At 44.5% G+C, this 20454-nt stretch overlaps 1 protein-coding gene across 6 annotated transcripts in view; it reads left to right on the top strand.

Annotated features, from left to right (window-relative positions):
- LOC106732083 (uncharacterized) overlaps positions 1-20454 on the top strand; it is a 73692-nt gene that overhangs the window by 3720 nt on the left and 49518 nt on the right. For 4 of the 6 annotated variants that reach the window (XR_012903426.1, XR_012903423.1, XR_012903425.1 and 1 more), the window contains exons 2-3: positions 98-233; positions 11085-11198. The gene's annotated coding sequence lies outside the window, so the exon portion shown is untranslated. Of the gene's footprint in view, positions 1-97; positions 234-11084; positions 11266-20454 lie in introns of all 6 variants that reach the window. The other 2 variants (XR_012903424.1, XR_012903427.1) reach the window with 2 other exon arrangements.

The following is a 20454-nucleotide window of genomic DNA, read 5'->3' as shown; positions in this document are numbered from 1 at the left end:
ACAGAAAGAACAATGGGGTCCCTCCACATGCTAGATTATATAAAAAGCCCTGAAAACCCCTCCATTTTGTCTTCATTCCTACTTCTTACTTCTGCAGGATCTTTGCTACTAACTGAAGCTCTATACAAAAGACTGAATGACCCATTCAAGCAGCAGATATACTTCAAAGACTTGACTTACACCAGCAATTTATTCTATCACGGATACAAGCTTGAACCAAGAACTTTGTAATTGTATGTATTTGATTCCTTTAACAATTTTAACCTCCATCCTTTCTTGCTTTAAAAAAAAATATAAATAACCCTTTAGATTTTAGCTACATGTTGGACCATGGATGTTCCTGGACCACAGAGCCCAGAAATAAGGAGGTCTGAATGCAGGACAGGAGTGTGGTGGGGTAATGGATGGGACTCAGTCGGGAGCCCCATGTCAAGGGGAGGTGGTGCAGCGCATCTGGGAGTTCTGGCTCCAACAGCCAGGCAGTATGGGGGGCTGGCAGCAGCCACAGAGCTCTGGCTCTGATGGTGGCCAGGGAGCCCTGGCCCTGGCAGTGGCCAGGCAGCTCTGGCCCTGGCCATGGAGGCAGCCAGGAAGCTTTGGTCACAGGAGCCATGGCCAGATAGGCAGCAGCGGGGCTGGGCTAGAGCCCTAGCTGGGGCAGGGGTTCAGCAAGGGCCATGAAGGGAGAGAGGGAGAGACCCCCCCCTCTCTGGTCCCACAAACCCCTCGGTTGGGACTGGTCAGGTCCTAAGGGTGCTGGATCAGGGAGGTCCAACCTGTAGTAAAGGACTGACATGGCATGATTATGTGAGTCCTTTACTATCTAAAATATAAAGGTTTCTCCCACAGTCCCTCTTGGCCTAGCCACTGCTATAACTTGGCCTGGCTGTGCTTCCTCCCCTGAAGCTCCTGCAGTACCTCCTTCCCCTACGGCAGCCAGTGCTGACTGAACAGCTCCCGAGGCCTTTATAGCCAGCCTCCAGTTGGAGCATGCCCAGCAGGGCTGTGGGGATGGGGCCTCCCCAACGAGGTGAGCCCTTTGGGCCCAGTGAGGGGATTGATACACCCCATCACAGGAGGAACCTCAGTCTTGGTTTGTAAGCAGTCCCATTTCTAAGAAATTTACCCTAAGTTGGTACTCTCAGTAGTGTCCCCCAAAGCATCGCTTGCTACAGATACATCACATCTACCACTTCTCTGCCATTCACAAAGCTTGTTACCAGTCAAAAGAAGATATTACATTGGTTTGACATTTTTTCTTGACAAATCCATATTAATTGTTATTTATCGCCTTAATATTTTCTAGGTGCTCACAAACTGACTGTTTATTTACTCCATTATCTTTCTAAGCACTGAAGTTAAACTGTCTGGACTATAATTCCCTGAGTTGTCCTCATTCCCCTTTTTATAGACGGGTACTATATTTGGCCTAGATCTGTTCTGAGAGAGGCTGGATGCTTAACAGTGTCCAAAGCATGGCGTCCATGTACATCTTTGACTCATCAGGCAATGTGCATGGACTTGGAGCAGTCTCAGCTGAGATGAACCAGATGTTTGGCACTTCTTGGACCTTGTCTAAGACCATCAGGAACTGTTGGGTGAAGGGATAAAAGGACAGACTGGGGAGGACACAGAAGAGAAATTAGCATAGTTTCCTCTCAGTAAGATGGATTGCATTGTGCATGTGGAGGGAGGGTTCTTCAGTGATAGCAAACACAGGGAAATGAGGATGGAGACAGGGATAGGTGTGGAGTACATACATAGCAGTGTGGGTTTTTTTTTCAAACTGGCATGGTTTACTATATTTTTAATTCAGAATCCATGCACATAGCATATGAATAAACAGCATTTTCAGAAACAGCTAAAACTTAACAAAACCCAACACTGGCCTTGGATATACATCTGGGCTATGTCTACACTGGCATGATTTTCCGAAAATGCTTTTCGGAAAAGCACATCTAGATTGGCAGGATGCTTTTTCGCAAAAGCGCTTTTTGCGGAAAAGCGTCTGTGGCCAATCTAGACGCAGTTTTCCACAAAAAAGCCCCGATCGCCATTTTCGCGATCGGGGCTTTTTTGCGGAAAATAGTTCTGTGCTGTTTACACTGGCCCTCTTGCGCAAATGATTTGCGCAAGAGGGCTTTTGCCTGAATGGGAGCAGTACAGTATTTCCGCAAAAACACTGACGATCTTAAATGAGATTGTCAGTGTCCTTGCGGAAATTCAAGCGGCCAGTGTAGACAGCTGGCAAGTTTTTCCGCAAAATCAAATGATTTTGCAGAAAAACTTGACAGTCTAGACACAGCCCTGCTGTATGGTCTATGGTGATATTAAACCCAGAGCACTTGCAAAGTCTCTCAGAATATGTACCTGGGTGCAATGGAAGGGGAGTCTATAAAGGCAGAGCTGTGTTGGTTCTATGCTGCTGCATTCTAGGTCAGCATCCTGCTTATGCTGATCTGAAGTTTAGTAAAACCCTGGACAACAATGTAGGAGGACATCTCATGGAGCAAGAATGTCACGTGGTAGGTCTTTTTTATTGTGAGATCAAATGTCCCATGTTTTTCTTTCCCCCACTGTCCTGTAGCTCACTAGCCCCTAGTCTTTAATCTTCCCATCAGCCAGCAGATAACAACTGTATGGCACAGATCAATAGTTTTTTTCCAGAGGCCTTAAAGTTCCAAAATGCACATTCCACCACCATCGTGCACTTGCTTAGTGTGTAATTGAATGGTATTCGTGCTGAAAACCAAGCTGCAAACACAGCACCAGAGGTGGAGTGCAATGGGTTGTCCAACTTTCACAACTTCTGCCCATGTGCTCAGAAAGGACAGACCAGAATCCCTAATGCTCTTCCCCAATGCTCATAAAATGATCTCAAAGAGCAGTTCACATTAGAGTAGCACTATGAACCAAGGGGTATGATTTCACAAGTCCTGGCACTTCACTTGGTTCAGCGTAGGTGCAATAACTAAAGTGTAACTTGACTTTTCCTTTGCAGTACGGACTAACATAGCTCAAGTGGCTAAATCTGAGGATAGTAACTTGAGTTAGCTCTTCAGGGGATCCAAATCCAAATGTTTAAGTAGATTTTTTCTTAAGTGGTCAGGCCTTCCCAACTGAGGTTTATAGAGATAAGTGGCCTATTTTAGAGTGGCATTGAATAGCTCTCATTGAATTAAATGAGCACTGTTGATGCACCATATCTCCTGAAGATCAGGCTATGATCAATTTGACCAAAGCCATGTAGCTACTCTGGCATGGGTATGGGAGAAGTTGGAACTCCTGCCTCAGTCTTATAAAATGATCACTAAGTCTTGCTTCCTTCCTAGCTCTAACAAGTAGCCCTGGGTATCTTCTCCAATAAATGGTGTGCTGTTCCAGTGGGCATGCTGGGGAAAGTGAACTCATAAGGCTGACTTAGGACACAATCAGTTTGGAATAATATCTTTGTTTGGCCCTCTCTTTCCACATTTAGTTCTCCAATAGGCAATGGACCAGAAAACTCCTCAACACTTACATTTACTTAATAGCTTTTAGAAAGATAAATACTTCTAAGAGATTTTGTTAAATGATATAATTTGGACTTACAATGCTTGGTAAAACCATCAAAAGTTCTGTCTCCCTTATCATGGCTCCATTTCAGAAGATACTGAAGTATGTGAGCAGTCCCATCAATTTTAATTATATACATCCTTAGATATGGGGCTTTACAGGTTTCTTTTAGGGTTTAAATACATTTTACAACTTCAAGTGCCAATGTGGTCTTAAAATATTCTAGAGACCTTTTCCCTGTACAGTCTCTATCTAAGGGCTCTTTATTGTTGAAGACAGGAGAAAATGATTTCTGATATCCTATTAAATGAGCTAAGGGACTGCTCAGTTAGCAGTGTAACAGAGATCTATAGGATATACAACTATACATAGGAAGAGAGACATGAGTCAGATGAACTAGATGCAAATAGGTTATACCTGTTTGGAATATATTGGAAGGGGGTGTATCCTGTCTCTTTGGTTCCAGAGAAGGGTGGGCTTCTTCTTCGAGTGGCCCTATGGGTGCTCCACTGCTGGTGTTGGGCCCTGTCCTGGTGCTGCGAATTGGAGAACTGTCAGAGCTATGGTTTGCTGGACCACGCGCACACGGCTTTCCTTTGGCAGCTTTCGCACCGTTGATCCTTTACGTGCGGTCCAGCCCTGCTCAGTTCCTCTCATTGGCCTCTGATCACGGACGGAGCTCCCTTTATCTCTCTTGTCTTTCATCGTTCTCCTCAGACCTGTCAGCATTTGTAAATAGTTAAGAGTTTTTCGTCAGTTACTTATAGTTCTATAGTTATCTCTTTGAAATATATATATAAAAAAATGTCATCAGAAGTTATAGTGAAGCCGTTGCGGCTAGCCGCCTCAGAACCAAAATAAATAAATAAATAAAAATAAATAATAAAGGGATGGACAGAGACGAGAGAACAATTAGTCAATTTCTCTGTCCCGGCTAATCTGAAGGATGCCGGCGTCCCCTGGATTCAAAAAGTGCTCTGCCTGCTGTGAAGCCATGCTGGCTTCCGACGGCCATGACACTTGCATTAGGTGCTTGGGAGAGACACACGTCCCACAAAAATGCACCCATTGCTGCAAGCTTATGGCGAGAGCAAGGAAGGGCCAAGACATGAGGCTAAAAATGATTGTTTGGCAAGGCTTTGGAGCCTGATGCCATTCCCACCTCTGGGGCCGTGAAACACAAGCGGAGGGCAGCTTCTTCTGGGACGACAGTTACAAAGAAATTTAAGGCGTCCCCAGTGGAATCCCTCCCGCCTACCAGCAGAGCAAGATGTCCTGAGAAACCATCTGAGGCTACCACCCCACGGCATCCAGCTGCTCCCAGGGCTAAAAGGTCGCCCACACCAGCACCGAGAGCGCGAGCCGCATCAGCTCCGTCAGCAGCGCAAAAGCCAGCACCGGAAACGGCTGCTCAAGCGACGCCTGCTTCAGCAGTGTCAACCCCTCTGGCACCGAATGCTGAAGCATTCGCTTCTGCACCACTGGCGCTGTGCGCAACCCTGGCAGCGCACACATTTTCAGCAGCATCAACTCTGCCCCCGAATGGAGTCTCCTCGGCACCGAGCCAACCTGGTTCAGCCCTGAGCTCTCCAGCTGCTAGGGAAATTGACAAGGCTTCCCTCCCTAGTAAAGCCTCATCAAAGGAAACTTACAAGGCATTGTCTCCTTCCCCTACCTTTTCTCCAGGACTGTTTCCTTCACCACCAAGGCACCGACGGCACCGGGACTACAGTGTCTCTCTTGCCTATCAAGCACACAGGCAACCCACCTATAGGGGCACCATCTATACAGAAGCACGACGCTCCCCATCGCGTTCTCGCTCATCCAGATGGTCACCAAATCGTAGGTCACCTAGACTGTCACTGTGGCAAGTCTACTATATCCTCAGTGCACGGTCTTCGCGATACTCCGCTCCAGCACTCTCAGAAAGATATTATGGGGACTACTATAGGGCTGACTATGATCACGCCCACTAGGATCATGTCTCACTTACCTACAGGGGGATCTTCCTGCAGCTGTCAATCTCCCAGTGTGCAATACTTACCCGAGCATTCACAGCAGCTACATTCGCCTCCTCCATCGAAAAGTCCAACCATCCATCACGAACATTCAGAACCAGAAGGACAATTGTCCAAACCAGAAGATCCTCAATTAGGCATTTCCCCAACTGATTGTTCCTCTTCTTCACTGGACAAGGCAATGATCCCAGGTGACACCTCTCCACTGGATGACCTGAAACAGTTTCAGGACCTGTTCAAAAGAGTGGCAAATGCCCAAGAGATACAATTAGCGGACGTTCCGATTAAACAACACCGTCTCTTAAAAAAATCTACAACAGGAACATCAAGCGAAGATTGCCCTCCCTATTGACGAAGCGATTATGGAAGTGGCGGATGAAATATGGCAGACCCCAACATCGGTTATGCCAACAAGTAAAAGGTTGATAGAAAATACTTTGTGCCTGTCAAAGTTTTAGATTTTCTCTTCCATCATCCTCAACCTAACTCGCTTGTATTTGACGTGGCACAGCGCAGAACTAAAGCAGCTCAATATAAAAACACGTTGCCAGATAAAGACAATAAGAAATTGGACATGTTTGGTAAAAAAATTTACTCTTCGGACATGTTGTTATTATGTATTGCAAATTATTTAGTCCGTCTCTCAAACCATAACTTTGACGACTGTTCAAAGTTGGCTGATTTGTTACAACATCTTCCGGATACTAAGTAATCCTTATTGAAGGCCATAATACAAGAGGGATATGTCTCCTGTAATACCACACTACAGATGGCCATTGATTTGGCAGATACATCCACATGAGCCACGGCTATGGGAGTCGCCATGAGACGGTCTTCCTGGTTATCCTCTGAAGGAGCCCCGCGAGAGCTTCAGGCTAAGACCTACCGTTTGAGAAACACAAACTCTTTGCTGCCAACACCGATGAGGTTCTCCATTCGGGTAAGGACTGCCGTACCACACTACATCCGTTAGGAATGTACACACCTCCTTATAGGCACAAATGCTATTATACCTATCAACGGAGGTATGATTACATGTTTAATAAACAACAACCATGCACCCAAGAAAACCAGCGCTTCTGACAATGCCCTCAACGCAAATGGCCTCAACCAAACCATTTGTCCAATCAACCTTCATCAAAACAACAGATTTGACTTCCCCATTGAGGATGCCAAGACGACTTCCATACTCAACATGCAACACAATTCTCCCCATCCTTTTCACCATCAGCTAAAGCCATACCATCATCATTTTTCCAATATCACCTCGGACAAGTGGGTACTGGAAGTAGTAGTATGTGGTGTCTCCATCCCCTTCCTCACCATTCCACCCACCCCGTCCCTTTTCAGGGACCCCTCTCACAAGCAACTGTTGAAACAAGAAGTCCAACGCCTACTCACCATTGGTGCAATAGAGAGGGTGCCCAAGCAGTTTTGGGGGAAGAGATTTTATTCCTGATACTTCCTCACCCCAAAGAAGACAGGAGGATGGAGACCTATTTTAGACCTATGCAAGTTAAATCGCTACCTCTGGAAACGTCGCTTCAAGATGGTGACCTTAAATACAATCATTCCGTCATTGAACAAGGGAGATTGGTTTGCAGTCCTCGACTTGCAGGACGGCTACTTCCACATCGCAATCCATGTGGCACACAGACACTTTCTCCATTTCCAACTAGGAGAAGAGCAATTTCAGTACAGGGTACTGACCTTTGCTTGGCATGTGCCCCCAAGGTCTTCGCCAAAACTCTAGCAGTAGTGGCTGCCCCCTTGCACAGAGTAGGAGTGACAATTTTTCCCTACTTGGATGATTGCCTCGTCAGAGGGTGCACATATGCAGAGGCATGCCAAATGGTGACAACATCCTCTCAGACCTTCGAATCTCTGGGTCTCCTCATAAACGCGCAAAAGTTCTCACCAGAGCCAACAAAGGACCTGATTTTTATAGGCGCGTGGCTCGATTCAAATACAGCACGTGCCTATTTACCAACTGAACGTTTCGGGGTGATCCAAGACCTTGTACACACCCTGACACATGCTCCAATGCTTCCCATTCATGTTTGCTTACAACTCATGGGAAGCATGGCTGCTTCAACCACTGTAGTTAAAAACGCAAGGTTGCATTTTTGCTGCCTTCAACATTGGCTGGCCACAGTTTGTATTCCAGTGAAACACAGCGTCCACAAGTTGGTGGTAGTACCTCCACATGTGTGGCAATCCCTCCAGTGGTGGACCAAGCCACACAACCTCATGGCGGGCATTCCCTTCTATCGCCTGCTGCCGTCAAAGCAAATAACTGGCTGAGGAGCGCATATGGACAACCTGACAGTCCAAGGTCACTGGTCCACACAGGAGATGCTGTTACATATGGACGTACTTGAGCTAAGGGCAGTGTGACATGCAAGCCAACATTTTCAGTCCATATAAGAAATACGACTACCAGAATCCTCATGGACAATATTGCAACCATGTATTATGTCAACAGACAGGGGGATGCTCGATCCAATGTATAGAAACAATGCATTTGTGGAATTGGTGTATCCGCAACAACACCATATTGACAGCCTCCTATTTACTGGGCGTCGACAACTCTATTACAGACTCACTCGGCAGGCGTTTTTCCCACGATCGCGAATGGGAAATTTGCACAGACATTCTGCATCGCATATTTACCCAATGGGGATTCCCTACGATAGACCTATTCGCAACTTCAGTCAACGCGAAGTGTCCCAACTATTGTTCCAGAGCGGGAATAGGATGCCTTTCTCCACCATTGGGGAACGTTGTTGCTATACGCTTTTCCCCCAGTTGTCCTAGTGCCCAGGATCCTGGAAAAAATCAGCATGGAAAAGGCTCGAGTAATCCTCATAGCCCCAGCGTGGGCGCGTCAGCCCTGGTATTCAATACTCCACCAGATGTCCATGAGAGTACCGTACACCCTGCTTCTTCTTTGGAACCTCTGGACTCAAAACATGTCATCCAAGGCCCGAAACCTTACACCTCACAGCATGGATGTTAGTTGGTTCAACGCTTCCGAATGCTCATGTTCACAGTGAGTCAAACAAGTATTAAAGCACAGGAGAAAAGACTCCACATGAGCAACATATTTGGCCAAATGGACCAGATTTCAAGCATGGTGTGACAATAATAACCTGGATCCTCACACAACAACTGTATCCCAAATACTTGATTACATTCTGCCTCTCCACGACGCAGGCCTTGCAATAGCCTCCTTGCGAGTACACCTGACGGCAATTAGTGCATTTCCCCATGTGGAAGAGGGGTTCTCCTTGTTCGCTTACCCCATGACAAAGAGGTTCCTGAAAGGACTCACAAACCTCAACCTACCACGGCAGCCACCACCGCCTTCATGGGACCTGGACCTCGTTCTGGATGCACTGACTTGCCCACCCTTTGAACTCTTAGCCACAATATCATTGCAATTCCCTACCACTAAACTTCTGTTTCAACTTGCCCTTATGTCAGCTCGCAGAGTAAGCGAGATAGCAGCATTCATGTCTTCACCACCTTACACAGTATTTACTAAAGAATCGGTGACGCTGAGATCTCATCCGGTGTTTATCCCGAAGGTCTGTTCGGAATTACATATTAATGAACCGGTTGTCCTTCCATGTTTCTACCCCAAACCTCATACTTCACGGAAGGACACAGCATTACACACGCTCGATGTAAGGAGGGCACTAGCGTTTTACATTTACAGAACGCGAGAGTTCAGAAAATCAGACCGTCTCATAGTGTCATTGGCAGATCGCTCCAAGGGGCAACCCTTAACTTCCCAGTGTATTGCGAGACTGATAGTTTCATGCATTACCACGTGTTACTCCATATGTAATAAACCTCTTTTGTGCCTGCCTAAGGCCCATTCCAGTAGAGCAGTAGTCACTACTATAGCCTTTGTAAGAGGAGTCCTATTTCGGGACATTTGCCGAGCAGCAACATGGTCCTCCCATACTACCTTTATGAAACACCATGCTGTAGTAAATCAATTTGCTGCTGATTGTTCAGTGGCTACGGCAGTACTCATTCGTACCCAAAAACCTTAATTCCGGAGCCCTCAAATATTTGGGTAATGCTCCAAAGTCACCAGGAGTGGAGCACCCACGGGGCCACTCGAAGAAGAAGACGACAATACTCACCCTGTGAAGTAACGATTGCTTTTTGAGATGTGCCCCGTGGGTGCTCCACCACCCGCCCTTCTCCCTGCTCTGGAATTTCTTTCTCATTTCAGATAGCGGGTGAGACGAACTGAGCAGGGCTGGACCGTGCACGACGGATCAAAGGTGTAAAAGCCGCCAGAGGAAAGCCGTGCATGCATGGTCCAGCGGACCATGGCTCTGACAGTTCTACAATTCGCGGTGCTGGGGTGGGGCCTGACACCAGGAGTGGAGCACCCATGGGGCACATCTTGAAGAACAATCGTTACTTCACTGGGTGAGTAACATCTTCTTTTGTTTTCAGATAACATTGGCAAAGCAAACAGAAAGGACCAATGAATGTACCCCAAAAGCAGGATTATTGAGTGCAAAGTTGACATTCATTAATATTCACTTTTCAGAGGTGGATTAACTATGTTGGTTGGAGACGTTCTCTCCTGACAGCATAGTAACATCTTCATTGAAGGGCTACTGAGGTGCAGTTATGCCAGTGCAGTGTTTTAAGCCTTTAATGTGTTAGCATAAGTCTGGCTAGCACACATCTGTGGACCTGGAGGAGGCTTCCTTCCATCTGCAGTATAATATATCCCATGGAGTTCAGTCCAGTGTCCCAGGAGCTGGAAAACTCAAAGCAGGGTTTGCAGTTTTTATTTATATACAATATTGGGTCTATTCCAGAAGCTCTTTTTTAGGTCCTTATTAATCGAGAACCTCTCACTGATTTTAATGGGTGTTTTCTGTGAATAACATCAGAGCTAGAATAATAATAGGGATTTGGTTTGCTTGTACTGGTTCAGAAAAAATAAATACAACACTTCATTTTAAAATGGGAGCTGACTTTCAGGTTTCTACAAGTTTGGCTCACTGTTATACATTGCACGTTGTGGTTTCAATGGGAAGTAACGTAAGTACAGAACTACCATGAAAATATCTATTCTGGTGGCATTTTTAGCCCAACTGAAACTAGGAAGAGCTGCAAATGCAGCAAGATAGTTTTGATTTTTCCAAGACTTCCATCTCAACACAAGGTATTATCATCTCATCGTATTGATTAGGGATCAACAACAGGGTATTTTGGGGACTTTTATCAACCAGCTATAGTCCCTACCTCAGCTGATCTGAGCTGAAGATTCAAGTGTACAAGTTTGGAGTTAAAAAGCAAGCATTTGAATTTTGAACGCTTTACTCATGCTGACTACTGATGTTCACCCATAACCTGTAAATAATTGAAAATTGGGCAGAGGCTGCCCTATAGTGTGCAGTGAAAGGGAAGCAAATTTTGGCAAGACCTGATCAGCAGTGGCTGACCTGATCAGCAGTGGCTTTTCCTGTGTAGTTGCAGGTCCCTGAGTAAGAGGATGGTTTCAGTGAAGTTGCTGGAAGGGGCCCTCAGCATTGTACTTTCTGAGGAAGCTGTGCTGCAGAGGAAAAGAGGCAGACAACCGGAAAGGTATTGAGGCCCTGGCTTCCCATGCAAATGTTCTGGAGCACCATCTGTTGCCTCCAAAGGAAAAATGGTGAGAGTACCCTGAGAGGAAGGTGATTGTTTGCTCCCTATAGGTCAATATTAGGATTCAGTTCTCCTCTGCATTGGCAATGAGAGTTTCCACTTGTATTGAATATTTGAAATATTTGCCTGCCGCAGCACATCTGTAACGTGTGTTCATTGCCACTGGCTTGCTCATGCTTATCCTGGGTTTGTTTGGCATTTATAGTTTGGACTGAAGAGAGCCCTAAGTCTCTTTCATGTGGCCAGTGTCACATGTACAGCTGTGTGAGACACTTGCCACGCTGCTGGAGTGTTCTCTGCTTTTTGCTTCACACGCTTCCCTAGATGGTTCATTCTTTACAGATGGCTCTTTTTTTGGCTTCCATGGATGTTCTGGCTTTTAATGTCTTTACATGTGTGTATTCATCCCACACAGGCTACGAAAATGCACTTTGTTTTTCTTTGTGTTTCCTGCTATCTAACATGAAACGTTCAGCTCTGTGAGGCCCTCACTGAAGCGAAATGCAGCATAGCAAGACGTGTCCCTAACATAAGTCATTCTTCTTTGTGCAACCCTTTTTTCCTTTTTAAGGGAGCTAAAATGTTTACTTTTCTCTTTCTTTCTTTGGACTGCAGGGGTCCAATCCTTCTGGTGCTATGTGAGTACTACATACTTGCAAGCTGCTGGCTTAGGGTATGTCTACACTACAGAGTTTTGTTGGAAAAACAGCCATTTTTTTCAACAAAACCTGAGTTATGTCCACACTGTAATCGCATTTTTCCGAAAGTAAATTGTAAGAACATAGGTTTTTTTCCAGTGTTGGTAATCCTCTTTCTATGAGGAATAAGCCTTTTTCCGAAAGAGCTCTTTCAGAAAAAGACGTGTGGATGGGGAAGAAGGAGTTCTTTCAAAAGAAGAAGAAAGAGGAAAAAGCACAGTTGCCCTGGTGGCCATTCCATCCATGGTAATCACAGCTTAAATGTCAGATAGCATCCACACTGAATGGATACTATCTTTCGAAAAAGCAGATCGCTTTTTCGATGCACTTTTGTGTGTGGATGCTTTCTTTCGAAAGAAGTTTTTTCAGATCTTTTCTGAAAAAAGGTTCTTCTGAAAGAAGCCTGCAGTCTAGACACAGCCTTAGGCTGTGTCTACACTGGCATGAATTTCCGGAACTGCTTAAAACGGAATACTATTCCGTTTTCAGTTTTTCCGGAAAAGGAGCGTCTACATTGGCAGGCTGCTTTTCCGGAAAAGCACTTTTTCCGGAAAAGCGTCTGTGGCCAATGTAGACACACTTTTCCGGAAAAGAGCCCCGATCGCCATTTTCGCGATTGAGGCTTTTTTCCGGAAAAGACTACTGGGCTGTCTACACTGGCCCTTTTCTGGAACAGTGTTCTGGAATAAGGACTTATGCCCAAGCGGGAGCAGAATAGTTTTTCCGGAATAGTGGCTGATTTTGTACAGTAGAGCGTCGTTGCTTTTCTGGAAATTCAAGGGCCAGTGTAGACAGTTCGCAGCTTATTCCGGAAAAGCGGCTGATTTTCCGGAATAAGTGGCCCAGTGTAGACACAGCCTTAGTGTCATACCTCAGTTAATTCTCATATCATCACTCTCTGTCCTGCCTGACACCCGTGGGCAGTGTGGGGAGTGGAGCATTAGCCAGTACTGCATCTGGAAATTAGAGATAACAAGCAACAGTAGCCCCCTAATGAAAACTCAGCTCCTGGCACTTGTCATGCACTTCTGGAGTGAGCAAAATGGAGAAACAGAGTAGCTTGCATAGGTAGAGGGGAGAGGATGGGGGGACACTGGAAGAAAATGGAAGCAACAGCAGCAGGAAAACATCTCAAATGCAGGATAATTCAGTTGCAGGTGGGTGTTTTGGCTAATCTTTGTAGCCAGGACTGAAACCAGAAGGCAAAAAACCCCCACGTTTCTCATCCCAGTAGCAATTCCCTTGGCTGCTTCCTGTGCAGCTGAACATTGCCTACAGAAGCAGTTTTTACCAGTTTAATTGTATGTTTTTTATTAGCTGTTTTTGCTGTAGTAACTTGAGCACAACTATCAGATCATGAACATTGATGGTAGCTTTAACACTTTGGAACTGGTTCAGAAGCTTCTGCTCTCTGAAGCCTACTCCAAGAACCACTTTCAGAACTTATACCATAGCTATGATTAAAGTTAGAAACCAAAGGCCTGGTCTGTGGGAGTGAAGGATCATCACATCAGATGCAGGATTTTGCTGTTGGAAGAAATGGTAACATAATCCAGCCTTTATGAGCTGAGGTGGAATTTGAGCAGATGAGATATAGAAGCAATAGCATCCTTTTGGTTTTGTCCAATAGCTGGAAAAACAATATGGACCTAGAGTACCTCTCATTCTCCTAAAGATCAAAATTCTGATCCTGCATCCAAATCATGCCTGATACTCCCCATTGACTTCAAAGGGAATTCTATGTGTGTGACATCAGGGACAAGTGAAGTAGTGTAGGAAGTTGTAAAAATGGGAGTGTTTTACCTGTAGCAAAAGCATCATTATTTCTAAATACTATAGCCTCAGTGTCACAGTCCAGTATTTCACAGCTATAGTTACACAAGTTGAAGAATGCCATGGGAGAAATTGGCCTAAAAAGGGGGTTAGGGATGATATTCTATGACAGTTTCTGTTGTTGCTGTCTATAAATCAGAAGGGTTGGGAGGGACAGAGATCACTGCTTCACTTCCCCTTTTCAGTTATGTCTACACTGGCCAGCTTTGTGCAAGAACATATGCAAATGAGGAGCGGCAATGAATATCACTGTGTCTCATTTGCGAACTTAATGAGCCATCATTTTTGTGCAAGGGATTTTTGTGCAAGAAGGAGCAGGCTACACTAGAGCTCTAGAGATTAGTGTAGCAACCGCTACAACTTGAAGTCTAAGCTGGCCTTATAGCTCAAGCTGTAGATGCTCCTATACTAAGCTCCTGAGGTCCCAGGTTCAAATCTATGTGGTTGTGGTTACACAAACAGGAAGGCTATGTCTACACTGCCCAGTCTTGTGCAATATCATATGCAAATGAGGCACGGAGCAAGAGCTGTTCTTCTGTTTATTTTCAGGCAGAATGGCTCTTTTGCAAGAAGGGATTTTTGTGCAAGAAGGAGCAGTATAGACTGCTCCTTCTTGTGCAAAAGGCCCTTGTGCAAAAATGATGGCTCATTAAGTATGCAAATGAGGCACGGTGATATTAATCACCGTGCCTCATTTGCATATGTTATTGCACAAGACTGGGCACTGTCGATGTAGCCTTCCTGTATGTGTAATCATAGCCACATAGATTTGAACCTTGGTCCTCAGTGTAGGAGCGTCTACAGCTTGAGCTATAAGTCCAGCTTAGACTGCAAGTTGTAGGGGCTGCTACACTTAGCTCTAGAGGTCCCATGTTCAAATCTGCCTGGTGGTGGTTATAGATGGGGCTGCCTGTGGGATCTCAACTGGGTCTGTGAAGTGCCAGTTGGGCCCCGTCACCTACGGGAAGTATGTAATCCTATGCACCTAGGCTATGTCTATACTGCAAGCCTCGTATGGAAGAGCAAATGGAGTGCTCATTTACATATGCAGTGTTCTCATTTGCACTTCCTCTTCCTTTCCTTTTTGCGCAAGAGGTTTTTGCGCAAAAAAGCGCTAGGTAGACGGCACCTTTTTGCGCAAAAAAACCCCTTTTGGGCAAGAGCTTCTTCCTCAAAAAAATGAGGAAAAACGGCTCTTGCACAAAAGGGGTTTTTTGCACAAAAAGGCGCCGTTTACACAGTGCTTTTTTGCGCAAAAACCTCTTGTGCAAAAGGGAAAGGAAGAGGAAGTGCAAATGAGAGCACTGCATATGCAAATGAGTGCTCCATTTGCATTTGCTCTTCCGCAAGAGACTTGCAGTATAGAAGTAGCCCTTGTGTGGTTACCACTTAAAGCAAGAGATAAGAACAAAGGAGCTCTACAGCCTAAATTGAGTCTCAGCAGGGTTTATAACTTAAGCAGTAGAGGCTCCTACGCTAAACTCCAGCAGTCCCAGGTTCAAATCTGCCTGTTAGCATTTACATTTTGGAGGGGTTTTTTGAGTTAAGTTGTTGAATAAAGTCCTGGATGTGCCTGTGTGGTGAAATATACATGATGGGCCTACTCCTACAGTTTTAACTCAGACAGGCATCCCACTGAAGTCAACAAGAATTTTGCTTCTGTATTGAAACCCTCATCTGGCCTCTTCAGGCCCGGCAGCTATTTTTTCAAACATTCTGTCCAACTGGCATCATTAAAGGACAGCACAGTTTTTCAGCAAACAGGTCACTTCTAAGTAAGTGCTGTCCTCAAACCTTTCTCTTGTTTGGGCGTAACTGTTACCCTGCAAAAGGTCAGATGTGGAACAGAGACTCTAAGCAAAGTCTGAGAAAAATAACTCTATAAGCAGCTAAGAATAATTCAATTTCTTTAATGTAAACAACATCCTCCATGGTTTTTGTTTCATGAATCAGCATTTTGGTCATAAATAATCTGAAATAATTAAGAAGAGGAGTATAGGCCAGATGTAAATTTGAGCACTAACTGAAGAGCAATCATTCCTTGTAAGGAGAAATATTGGTAGGATCTGTTTTCAGAAGCAATTTGTATATTTGGAATGGGCTACTGAAACTGACTGTTTTATTTGAAGATCCAGTCAGGTGAGGATTGCTGTGATTCCAGTTCAAGTGGATTTATAAAGAGAGCAAGGAACTGAACAACTTGCTGACTGTTTAGTTATAGGAAGTTTTGGACTCGCTTGTGTAAAACAGAATGAAAGTTAAAAATAGAAGTAGCATGGAATGGAATATAACAAAATAGCAGTTAATTATTGACAGTGGTTATCTTTGCATTGTTGACATTTACTATACATTGGCATTCAGGATACTGTAATTGTTTTTTTATAGCATCAGAAACCTTTGGGGTGGGGACATTTTCTTATTTCCTGTCTCTGAAGTACACACGGTTGACACTAAGGTATATAATTTCATGCACTACTGTGCTGTAACAGTTCATAAATGATTTTTTTAAACAGAAACTGCTCTACTAATCATAGGCAACCTGTCCTGATTCTTGAAAATTAATTTTGATTAGTAGATTTTTTTAAAGATCTCAATATTTTCATATCTGCCATAAAATGGATTCCTCCAATCCCTCTGTTTGCTTCATTGGACTTGCTGATGGCTGTCACAGGAAGCATTGTCAAATGAATAGGGCACTAGATTAGGATTAAGAAGATCTGAATTCTGTTTCCAGTTCTGCTATCCTGCTGTGTGCCCTTGATCAAGTCACTTTTCTGTCAGTTTTCCTTCCCAAAGTTTGACTTGTCTATTTTGATTATAAACTCTTCGGCTATGTCTATAGTGTGCCCGTTTTGTGGAAAAAATATTCAAATGAGGCAAAGCATGGAATATCGCCGTGCCTCATTTGCATAATTAATGAGGCTCCATTTTTGCACAAGAGGCTTTTGTGCAAAAAGGAGCTGTATACGTGGCTGAAAAACGTGGCTGAAAAAAATACGGAAGAATGGCTCTTGCGCAAGAGGGTTTTTTGCACAAAAAGGAATTGTGTAGATGGCTCCTTTTTGTGCAAAAGCCTCTTGCACAAAAACGGAGCCTCATTAATTATGCAAATGAGGCATGGCGATATTCCTTGCTTTGCCTCATTTGCATATGTTTTTGCTCAAGAGGCTATCGTGTAGACATAGCTTTCAGAGATAGAGACACTCTCTCATGGTGTTTGTTCAGTGCCTAACATAACAGGGCCCCACTCTCACTTTGGGCCTCTAAGTACTACTGTAAATATACAACGTAAGAAAAGTACTCAATAACTTTCTTGCATGCTTTGCAAATTTGCAGATGTTGGTCCATGGAAAAACAAGAAATTCCCAATAACTGCTTCTCCTGACAGTTTCAACCTTCTGGGAAATCAAATTGTCCATGCTCTTCTTATTCCTTTTAGCCAGGGGTGGCCAAATTTACAGAACTTCACAGCCACATACAATACTACAGTAAACTTCCGATAATCCGGCACCTTTAGGACCTAAGGGGTGCCGGATTATCAGATATGCCGGACTATCAGAAGGGGGGGCTATGAGGGGTCTAGGGTGGTGTGAGGGGGATGCCATCCCAGACCCCTCATAGCCCCCCCCTTCCGATAGTCCGGCTCTGTCCCAGGTGTCCCTGATTCAGCCGCTGCTGGTCAGTTTCAGCAGCAGCTGAATCGGGATGCCTGTGGCAGAGCAGCTGGGTGCTGCCGGGTTGGTCCCACAGCACCAAGGGGGAGACGCTACCGGATCAACCCGGCAGCACCCCAGCTGCTCTGCCCCAGGCATCTCCAAGTCAGCTGCTGCTGAAACTGACCAGTGTCTGACTCCGAGAAGCCCGGGGCAGAGCAGCTCTGCCTCGGGCTTCCCGGAGTCAGCCGCTGGTCAGTTTCAGCGGCAGCTGAATTGGGGACAGCTGGGGTGCTGCAGAGTTGGTCCCACAGCGCCGAGGGGCAGCGCTACGGGACCTACTGGCAGCACTCCAGCTGCTCTGCCCTGGCTTCCCTGATTCAGCCGCTGGTCAGTTTCAGCAGCAGCTGAATTGGGGAAGCCGAGGGCAAAGCAGCTCCAATGGTCCGGCTGTCCGGAGTTCTTCCGGGTTCCTGATGGTGCTGGACCATCAGATGCCGCACCAATGGAGTTTTACTGTATTTAGATACTTGAGAGCTGCAAGACACACCACCTGTCTCACAGGGCAGCACCTGTTGGGGTATAGAGATAAAGCAGTTAGACCCCTCTCCTCACTGGGCAGAGTCCCCTGGTCCCATCATCCCACCACAGGGCAAACCCCCCCCAACTCCTCCCTCCCAGTCTGACAGGCAGGAAATGGGGAGGGAGAAGGCCACGAGGGGCACTGTGAGCCACACTCTAACTGTTAAAGAGCCTCAGTTGGGCTACACCTGCTATCAGTCAATCAGATATTACTATGTTCAGGTCTCTCTATCCTGGCCTTTCCTCCTACTCTCTGCTTCTCTAACTTTGCAACTGTGACAGATGATAATCTTTTATACTTGTCCCTCTTATTCTTCCCTTTAGTTCTAACTGCATGTTTTTGGACAGGAGCCCAGATGAGATCATTTACCAGATAGCATTCTGAATGTGCAATTACATTTTGAAAGTACCAAGGATTTTGAGTGCCTATGTTTTTGATATGTTGGGCCTTTCCCCCCCAAAGATGCTAGCCCCTATAAGTCCATGTCATTTTAATGGAAAATGTAGGAGATTAGTGTCTCTGAAAATCAGGCCCAAATTGTCTCAGAAGTTAGGTAATAAAAACAGTATCTAGTTCTGAAAAACTAGACATTAAGATTCAGTTTTTAAGTGTTAGTTTTCAAATATATCTATGAGAGAATATAAACAACCTTCACTGAGAATTTCCAAACTTTTGACAATTTAAACTGAATTCTAACGCTTCCATAAAACTGGTTTTTGTTAGTGTGAAATAACTTTGCAACATTAAAAATAACAAGGTTCTCCTTGTACGAACACATATGATGATACAGTCGGGAAATTATCAAAACTGTTATATTTCATTTGCTATCTGTATATTTTTTTAACACAGATCAGGTATAAAGGAGAACAGGATTCTTGAAATTCTGTATGTTTATACTGTCTGGTGATAGCTGCAGTTTAAACAATCACCTTAGTAGGAAATCTGTTTTGAATCTTTAGGGATGCAAAGAAGTTCAGACAGTTTGGAGGTTTATTTTTACACAGGAAATTACCATTTTACAGGATGATATTGAATATCGTGAACCTTAACTGCTGGATAATTCTCCATTCATTGAGGATATAGAAAAATATAACACTGCTTTGCCAGTCCATAATTCTATGTGAAAATGATCCCAAAATGTTTCAAAGATATAAAGTCAGACAGAAAAAGTGGCATAATAGCTAAAAAGGGGCAATAGGGAGAATACCACCTGTAATTAATATACCAAGTTGCAATAATCACAGCTTAGATATTACTGACACAATCAAAAGTTTTTCCAATATATTAAACGTACTCAGACATTTTTTACAACGTTTTAGGAGCAAATTTTTGGCACTGACTATGGGGAATTTGCCATTTCACTTCTTATAATAAAATATTGGTTGGTGCTGTGCTGTGACAATTGTATTCCCTCAAGTGTGAGAAGGTTGCAGAACATAGATCAGGGGCCTGCAAGGACTATAATGTAGGCTCTATTGGAGTTGCCACCTACACAAAATGGCTACGTCTACACTGGCCCCTTTTCCGGAAGGGGCATGTAAATTTCAGCAGTCGTCGTAGGGAAATCCGCGGGGGATTTAAATATCCCCCGCGGCATTTAAATAAAAATGTCCGCCGCTTTTTTCCGGCTTTTAAAAAAGCCGGAAAAGAGCGTCTAGACTGGCCCCGATCCTCCGGAAAAAGTGCCCTTTTCCGGAGGCTCTTATTCTTACTTCAAAGTAAGAATAAGAGCCTCCGGAAAAGGGCACTTTTTCCGGAGGATCGGGGCCAGTCTAGACGCTCTTTTCCGGCTTTTTTAAAAGCCGGAAAAAAGCGGCGGACATTTTTATTTAAATGCCGCGGGGGATATTTAAATCCCCCGCGGATTTCCCTACGACGACTGCTGAAATTTACATGCCCCTTCCGGAAAAGGGGCCAGTGTAGACGTAGCCATCGATACTTTCCCTTCAGGCTGAAGCTATTAAGGAGACTAGAACTGTAAGGCATTGAACACTGTGCTGAGTATCTGCCTTTCATTTGTTATACAACCCAAGAGCTTAATTAATCTTCCTCAGACTTCACTGCAGGCTTTAAACATTCTTTCCAAAATCTACCAAGATTTTCTTAAAAATTTTAGCCTCATGCTTGCTAATGTTTTTCCATTCCCTGCTGATTAATGATTTTATTTTTTCTGTTCTTCCTAAAAACAGATGAGACCAACCTTAAACTGAATTTACAAAACTTAATGTGGATGCTTTTATTGTACCGAAATACTTATTTTATTATGAGTTAGCAGAAGATTGGAATAATTCCTGGACTAATGTATATGGCATACACAATAATCAGTACATTTTAGCACTAAGATAACTAGCCAAGTTAAGGTCAAGATTTTGCAGCCTTTTGTGAAAATAGACACCATTAATTTCTACAATTATTCCAAATGCATAACC

Source organism: Pelodiscus sinensis, chromosome 4, assembly GCF_049634645.1.
Source record: "Pelodiscus sinensis isolate JC-2024 chromosome 4, ASM4963464v1, whole genome shotgun sequence".
Taxonomy (NCBI): Eukaryota; Metazoa; Chordata; order Testudines; family Trionychidae; genus Pelodiscus; species Pelodiscus sinensis.
Note: the sequence above shows the minus strand (reverse complement) of the source record. Positions and strands in the feature narration are given on the sequence as shown.